This window comes from Lactuca virosa, chromosome 4 (assembly GCF_052849685.1).
Source record: "Lactuca virosa cultivar CGN04683 chromosome 4, Lactuca_virosa_CGN04683_v6, whole genome shotgun sequence".
NCBI classification, from domain to species: Eukaryota; Viridiplantae; Streptophyta; class Magnoliopsida; order Asterales; family Asteraceae; genus Lactuca; species Lactuca virosa.
In genome coordinates, this window is record NC_136429.1 from 531589451 (window position 1) to 531597013 (window position 7563).

The window sequence follows — 7563 nt, forward strand, 5'->3', positions numbered from 1 at the left end:
TACATACATTTGAACCGCCTTTCTCATGCCAACCCAAAACCACTCAGCTGCCAGCCTTTGGTAGGTTCTGAATTCGCCTTCATGCCCTCCCAATATGGAGTCATGAAACTCCTTGAGTAAAACCTGGACAAATTTTGATTTTTGGGGTATGACCATTCTGCCCATATACAACAATTTCCCATTCTCCCAGTTGTATCCTGTGTGATTTCTCTATCCTTCTGTAATGGTAGTTATGATTTGTTGAATGAAAGGGTCATTAGCCAATTCCGCCCCTAGTTCATTCATTAGCACTGACCACGAGGATTGTAACGATTGTAATTCTGCCTCCGCTGGGGTTGCACGTGACAAAGCATCAGCGACGTTGTTCGTGGATCCGGGTTTGTATTGGATTTCGAAATTAAACCCCATAATCTTGTAAATCCATTTTTGGTATTCTGGTCCCGCCTCTCTTTGTTCCATCAGAAACCTTAAGCTCCTTCGATCAGTTCTAATGATGAAGTGGCTTCCAAGTAGGTAGTGCCTCCACCTTCTTACAGCCAATACTATGGCCATTGATTCTTTTTCATAGATCGATTTGAATCTATTTCTTACTCCTAACACATGGATGTAATAAGCTATGGGGTGCCCTTCTTAAATCAACACGGCCCCCAACCCGGTCCCGGAAGCATCAGTTTCCACAATGAAAAGCTTGTTGAAGTTTGGCATGGCAAGAATAGGAGTATGCACCAAGGCTGATTTTAAGGCCTGAAAGGCATCTTTCGTAGCTGCGTTCCACCCAAAATTTTTCTTCTTGAGCAGATCTGTCAATGGAGAGGCAATACTTGTGTATCCTTTGATGAATTTTCTGTAATACCCGGCTAGGCCCAAGAATCCCCTCAACTCCTTCAAAGTTGTCGGAGTTGGACAAGCTTCGATTGCCTTGATCTTCTCATTGTCAACAACAACCCCTTGTTCTGATATCACGTGCCCTAAATAAGCGATTTGTAGTTTAACCAATTCAAATTTGTTTGGGTTTACGAAAAATTGGTGTTGGTCTAGTGTTTGCAAGACCAGTTCCATGTGTGTCTGATTTTGACTCTCATTTTGGTTGTACACTAGGATGTCGTCAAAGAATACCAATACAAACTAGCGTAGATAAGGTTTGAATACCTCGCACATCACTGATTGAAAAGTTGTCGGCGCGTTAGTAAGGCCAAAAGGCATTACCTTGAATTCGTAATGACCTTCGTGGGATCGAAAGGCTATTTTTTGAATGCCTTCTTCCTTCATTATGATTTGATGATATCCCGACTTCAGGTCTAATTTGGAGAACACACGAGAGCCATGCAATTCGTCCAACAACTCTTTTATGATTGGTATCGGAAATTTGTTCTTAACAGTCAACTTGTTAAGATTGTGATAGTCTACACAGAACCTCCACGACCCGTCTTTTTTTTTTAACCAAGTGGATCGGACTTGAAAATGGGCTCCGGGAAGGCTGAATGATACCTGATTTGAGCATATCATGTAATAGCCTTTCGATTTCTTCCTTTTGCGTGTGGGTGTATCGGTAGTGTCTAACGGACACAGGCTCAGTCCCTTCTTTTAACTGAATGGTATGCTGCTAGTTCCTCAGTGGTGACATTCCCCCTTTCCATGAAAACATCGAGGCGTACTGATGAACTATTTGTTTCAGGTATTCCGGGAAAACTGGTAAAGTCTGGATGGACGGGTGTTTTTCAATGTGGCTTACCTGTACCCAAATTCCCCCACCCATTGATCCAAGAGTTTTCACCATATTTTTCAGAGTTATCTTGGCTCATTCAAGAGATGGATCGCCTTTCAATGTCACCCATTGTCCACCTAGCTGGAACTTCATGTGCTGTGTTTTCCAGTTTGTAGTCACCGGTCCTAAAGTTTCCAACCATTGGACTCCCAGTATAACATCAGAAGTTCCCAGAGTCAAGGGAAGGAAATCTTCTCGGATGCAAATGCCTTGTAATTGTAGCGGTACCCCTTCACACTTCCCACTTCCGGTGATTGCTTCCCCGGTGACCAGAGATACTCCAAACCCCACGGTGGGCGTTATTGGAAGGTTGAGTTGTTGTATCGCCTCTAGAGACAAGAAATTATGTGTTGCCCCGGGGTCAATGAGGACCATGACCTCAGATCCATCCAATTTCCCTGTTAACTTGAGTGTTTTTGGATTGGTCGTTCCGATGACTGAGTTTAAACAAATTCCCGATAAGAAAGTTTTTTCTGGGGTCTCTATTGCGGGCTCCGACTCCGAATCTGGGGTTGGTTCTGTTTTTGGTTCATCATCTTCATTGGTGATCAAAACACTTAGCTCCTTCTTTTTGCAACGCTGCCCGGGATTCCATTTTTCATCACATCGGTAACAAATCCCCTTTTCTCGTTTCTGTTGCAATTCTTGATCCGCGAGCCTTTGAATTTTAGTGGTTCGATTAGTTGAATGTTGAGTGGAGCTATTTCTGGATCCAGGGTTAGCCGAGTAAATGATGGTTTTAACGTGTGTGATGAGTGGCGTCGTTGTCTGGGTAAGAGTAGTGGGTGGATTTGATTTCCGAGGGGTGTGGGATCACAACTTTCCTTCCACCTTGTCTGCGATTGACATCGCATGGTCAATAGATCTGGGCTCAAAAAGTTGGACATCAGACCTAATTGCCTCCTTGAGTCCGTTAACGAACTGACCCATGATAACGTTGTCCGTAATGTCGTCCGTAATGTTTCTAAGAGGGGCAAGTAATTCGATAAACGCAAGTTGGTACTCATGGACCGACCCGGTTTGACTTAGGGCTAACCACTGTTGACAGAGCGTATATGCATGAATCGGACAGAACTGTCGAAGGAGGAGCGATTTAAATTTATTCCATCGCGTGACCGGTCGTCTTCCGTGCTCCCATTAAAACCAAAGTTGGGTGTCTCCTTCAAGAGCCACCACTGCCGCCTCCATCTTGTCACTCTCGGATAGTCTGTAAAAGTTAAAATATCCCTCTATTCTCAAGATCCACCCATTGGGGTTTTCACTGTCAAACAGAGTCATATCCAACTTCTGATATCGCCAATTGGTTCCACCGGTGTGGCCTTCGCCCCCCCCCCCCCCCCCCCCGCCATTTCCGCTTCTTGTTCCTCTGATATCGCTTTGTGATGCTTTGTTGTAGACCTTGGGCGTTTCTTCGACATAAAGAATTGGTGTGCTGCTAGGTTGTCCCTCCTCGGTAGTCTTCCCATGGTTGATTGTTGTTCGATTTTTAGACAAGGCACCCAAGATTTCCTCCATCTTTTGGTCCATCTTCAACTAATGTTGGTCCATCTTCAATTGAATTGAAGCTATGGAGTCCGCTTGCTGTTGAATCTGATTCCCTTGGTTCTCAAGTTGATCATACAAGGTTCCTAGCTCCAGCTCCAGCGATTCCACCTTTTTAAGATGGGCCCCTCCAGTCTCTTTTCCTCCTCCTTTTTCTCCAACCATAATCCCAGGGACGGCTCTGATACCAATTTGTTGTGGAACCAAATAAATAACAGAGAAAGATCCAAGAATCAACATCAAATTGTATTACTCTTTAGAAAACTTGCAATACAATTAAGGAAATGAAAATGATAGAAAGTAGTAGCTGTTCGAGATGGTACAAATCTCCCAGAAATAGAAACTTCTATGAAGAATAATCAGATGCCTCCTCTAAATGTGTCCCTTTCTTCCAATAGACTAGAATGACAGCTGGTCCTAGAATTTCCGAAAATCCCCCTGCCATCCCATCCCACTACCCCTGCAGGTGTAACATTTTGTTTATTAAATAAATAAATAGATAAAATTAATAAATGAATAGTATCCCTAAATGCGGAATAATTTAGCAAGGCGTTGGTTTTGGGGGTTAAAAAGTCATAATTGAGAGTTTGGAGGTTAAAATGTAATTTCCGAATTAATTTGTAAAGAATTTTGAAGGTTGAGGGCTGTTTAGTAAATTATGGGTTTACTTTGAAAGGATTTTTGAACACAGGGGCTGCATGGTAATTATTAGGACTTAAATTAAAAGGAATTTGGAGTGATGGGGGCTAAAGGGTAAATTATGGATTTAATTTGAAAAGGGTTTTGTGGAGGAGGGACTAAACTCGTAAAAAGGGACGGAGTTTGATATTGGCACGGGAATTGGATTCGGTGGGTTTTTCCTCCCGTGTGAAGACGCATCAGCCAACCCTAACACTAGAAAATGTTCTTCAGCCGCCATGTGAGACTTCTCAGCCGCCACCTCCCTTTTTACGTTCGTTTTTCCGACCAGACAAGTCTGACGTCGCTACTACAATGTCGTCGAACGTCGCCATCGCGACACCTGCTGTCGGAGACGTCGCGGACAAGCGGAGAACCGTCAAAGACTGGAGGAGGCGTTGTGTTTCTTCGTGTGAGGGTCGTGAGCCGCCGGAACCGTAAGGTAAGTCCACCCGCAACCCACATTTTCTCTCTTTTTCGTTCTTTCGGTGGTTTGACGTCGCATATGTCAGTTGTGACCGCTGGTGGCCTTTGGGCCATTGTTTTCATCTTTTTCGGCGACATCTGTCGCCTAGATGGTGGTTGTATGGGTGTGTGTTCGAGTATACTAGTTGCTTCCAGTATTTGTGGTGTAGTATGCACGATGTTTGGCCAGAAAACCCACCGTCACCACCATGAGGTGGTGGCTGCCACCGCTTGCTGCCGCATGCCACCGCGTGGGTGGTTGTATGTGTGTAATTTGGTGTGTGTGAGTACGTTTCCTTTATTTTGGGTTGTTGATTGGGTGATTTGGCCGGAGAAAAGTCAAGGAAACCCCACCACCACCACCGTGAGGTTCGACCGCCACCGCCCGAGGTGGCAGTGGGTGGTGCTCGACATAGTGGAACCCTAATCGGCCCAATAGCTTGATCTTGGACTTAGTTGGCTTATGATTGGGTTGGAAACCCTAATTAGGGTTTAGAAAACCCTAATTTTGGAAATGATAGTTTGGGATTTGTCGGGACCCGCGTTTGGACTGTTAGACTGGAATTTTGAATTATGTCCGACTACATTGTATGAAGGGCCTAGTGGAGTGATGGACTTAATTGATTAAGTCCTTAATGGGTTAATTCCTTAATGGGTTAAGTAAGAAGACTTAACCCTAATCGTCATTTCATGTGAGAAACCCTAATTTTGGTTGGGCCTTTCTGTTAGGCTTTGGTGATTGGGCTATTGATAGGCCATCCAAGAACAAGTATATGGACTAGAATATTTGGATTAGGCTTTAGGATAAGGGCCATTAGAAAGGCTTGGGACAAATTTGGAAAATTAGGCCATAGATGGGCCATAATTGGGCCTTGATGATTATGAGATATTGGACCATCGGAATGCCAAGTGTTTGGACTAGAATAAATGGTTGGGTCTTAAGTTAAGACCATGTAGAGGTTTGGGCCCAATTTAGAAAACTGGGCTATATGTTGGGCTTTGGTTCATTGTTTGACTTTTGGGCCTTTAGAGAATAAGTTTGGGCCTTGGTCTTGGACCAAGCTAGGTTAGGGGTAAAATGGTCCTTTTACTCCAAGTGTGGATTTATGGTTATGCAATGAAACCCAAATGGTTAATTGGGTTTTGTTTTGATGTTGACAGTTCGGGAATCTGTCAGCCAGCAGTCAGAGATTTATTCGCGAGACTTCAGCAGTTTGAGGTGAGTTTTCCTGCAGTAGGAACGGTACAAATGCACCAATGTCGACCCGTTTATGTATATTAGCGTATGCCGGACTTAGGTCCGATGCCGAGGTTAGCCCGATGTAGGTTATATATGTTCCGGACTACGGTCTGATGTCGGGGAAAGCCCGAGGAATATTTGTATGATTGATGTCTTCGTGATTCTTGCATGTGTTTGTTTATATGTTCCAGGCTTCGGTCCGATGTCGGGGCAAGCCCGAGGAATGTTTAGCTTAAAGGTTATGTGTTATATGTTCCAGGCTTCGGTCCTATGTCGGGTCAAGGCCGAGGAATGTTTATATGCTTATGTTATATGTTTGTTGATATGTTATATGTATACCGTACTTCGGTCCGATGCTGGGCGGGGCCCGATGCCAGACTTCGGTCCAATGCCAGGCGGGGCCCAATGCCGAATTCGTTCGATGTCGGGCGGGGCCCGATGTAGCGGGAAAGGCCCAATGTATGTTATTATGTGATTATGTGTATGGTATGTGGTAGTTTAGGGAGACTCACTAAGCTTCGTGCTTACAATTTTCAGTTTTGGTTTCCGGTACTTCCGGTAGCAAAGAGAAGAGCTCGGGATGACTGCAGTGCACACACCATGATTTTAGCCTGGGATGTTATACTCTAATATATGTTTTGACAGATGTTATGATATTTTGTGATACACTACTTATGATTCTTATATGATGATAGATGACTATGGTTATCTTAATAATTAAAAACGAAATTTTTGGACTGTATTTTTGGGATGTTTCAGCAGGCCTGTTGGCAGGTTAGTGGCCCCTCCTGCGTGTGTCATCCTTTTTTGATTCTTCATTATCTTGTACGTGAATTTGAGTGGAGGTTGCACAACATATGTTACTGGTAATAGTAAGTCAACGGCCACGTGGTATGCCACGTGGCAGCTTACATGAATTTTACTGTTTATTATGTACACATTATACCATTAATTTTTTTTTTTGTACACATTATACCTTTAAACTTTTTTTTTGTAAACATTATACCATTAAACTCTTTTGTGCACATTTTATCATTAAACTTTTTTGTACACATTTTACCATTAATCTTATATAATTTAGACAAAATTGCATAAATGGTCCCTATGGTATGCATTTTTTCTAAGGTTTAGTCCAAACGTGGATTTTTTTGGTTAGTTTCATCGTGGATTTGGTCCCTCAATAAACTGAAATGACCTTAATACCCTTGGGGTATTTATTTTATGTTTTTATTTCATTTTTTAAAAATAATTATTTATTTATTTAAACAATAAAGAAATAAAAGGGCCCACCTCTCTCTCTCTCTATGTATATATATATATATATATATATATATATATATATATATATATATATATATATATATATATATATAGTTGAGATCGGTTGAGAACTCAAAGTTTCCCGAGAACCCGGGAACTAAAAGTGGAGCGTTCGATCAAAAGTAATTCGTTAAGGACATGATCGTCATCTTACCAATCTCATTAAATTTTTAATTTTTTTGTGTTATTTAATATATTAATATAAATGTCTAAAAATTAACAAAATAACTCAAAATTTTGGATTTTTTTTTAAAAATAATTTTCGAATTTTTTAAAAAATGGAGATTTTTTAATTTTTTTCAAAAAGAATTGCATTTTTTTTATAAAAACTGCAATTTTTTTTAAAAACTGCATTTTTTCTAGAAAAAAACTGTAATTTTTTTTTCAAAAAAAACTGCATTTTTTTTTTCAAAAAAACTGCATTTTTTTTTTAAAAAAAATGCGATTTTTATAAAGAAAAGTGCAATTTTTTTCAAAATTGCATTTTTTTAAAAAAAAATCAACGTTTTAGATGCATTTATGCATATTTTTTCAAATGCATATATGCATATTT

The 7563-nt window shown here is 41.2% G+C and overlaps 1 pseudogene; it reads right to left on the reverse strand.

Annotated features, from left to right (window-relative positions):
* Positions 1-630: 630 nt before the first annotated feature.
* On the reverse strand, positions 631-1802 carry LOC145107184 (putative mitochondrial protein AtMg00860 pseudogene; annotated as a pseudogene).
* Between the last annotated feature and the right edge of the window lie 5761 nt (positions 1803-7563).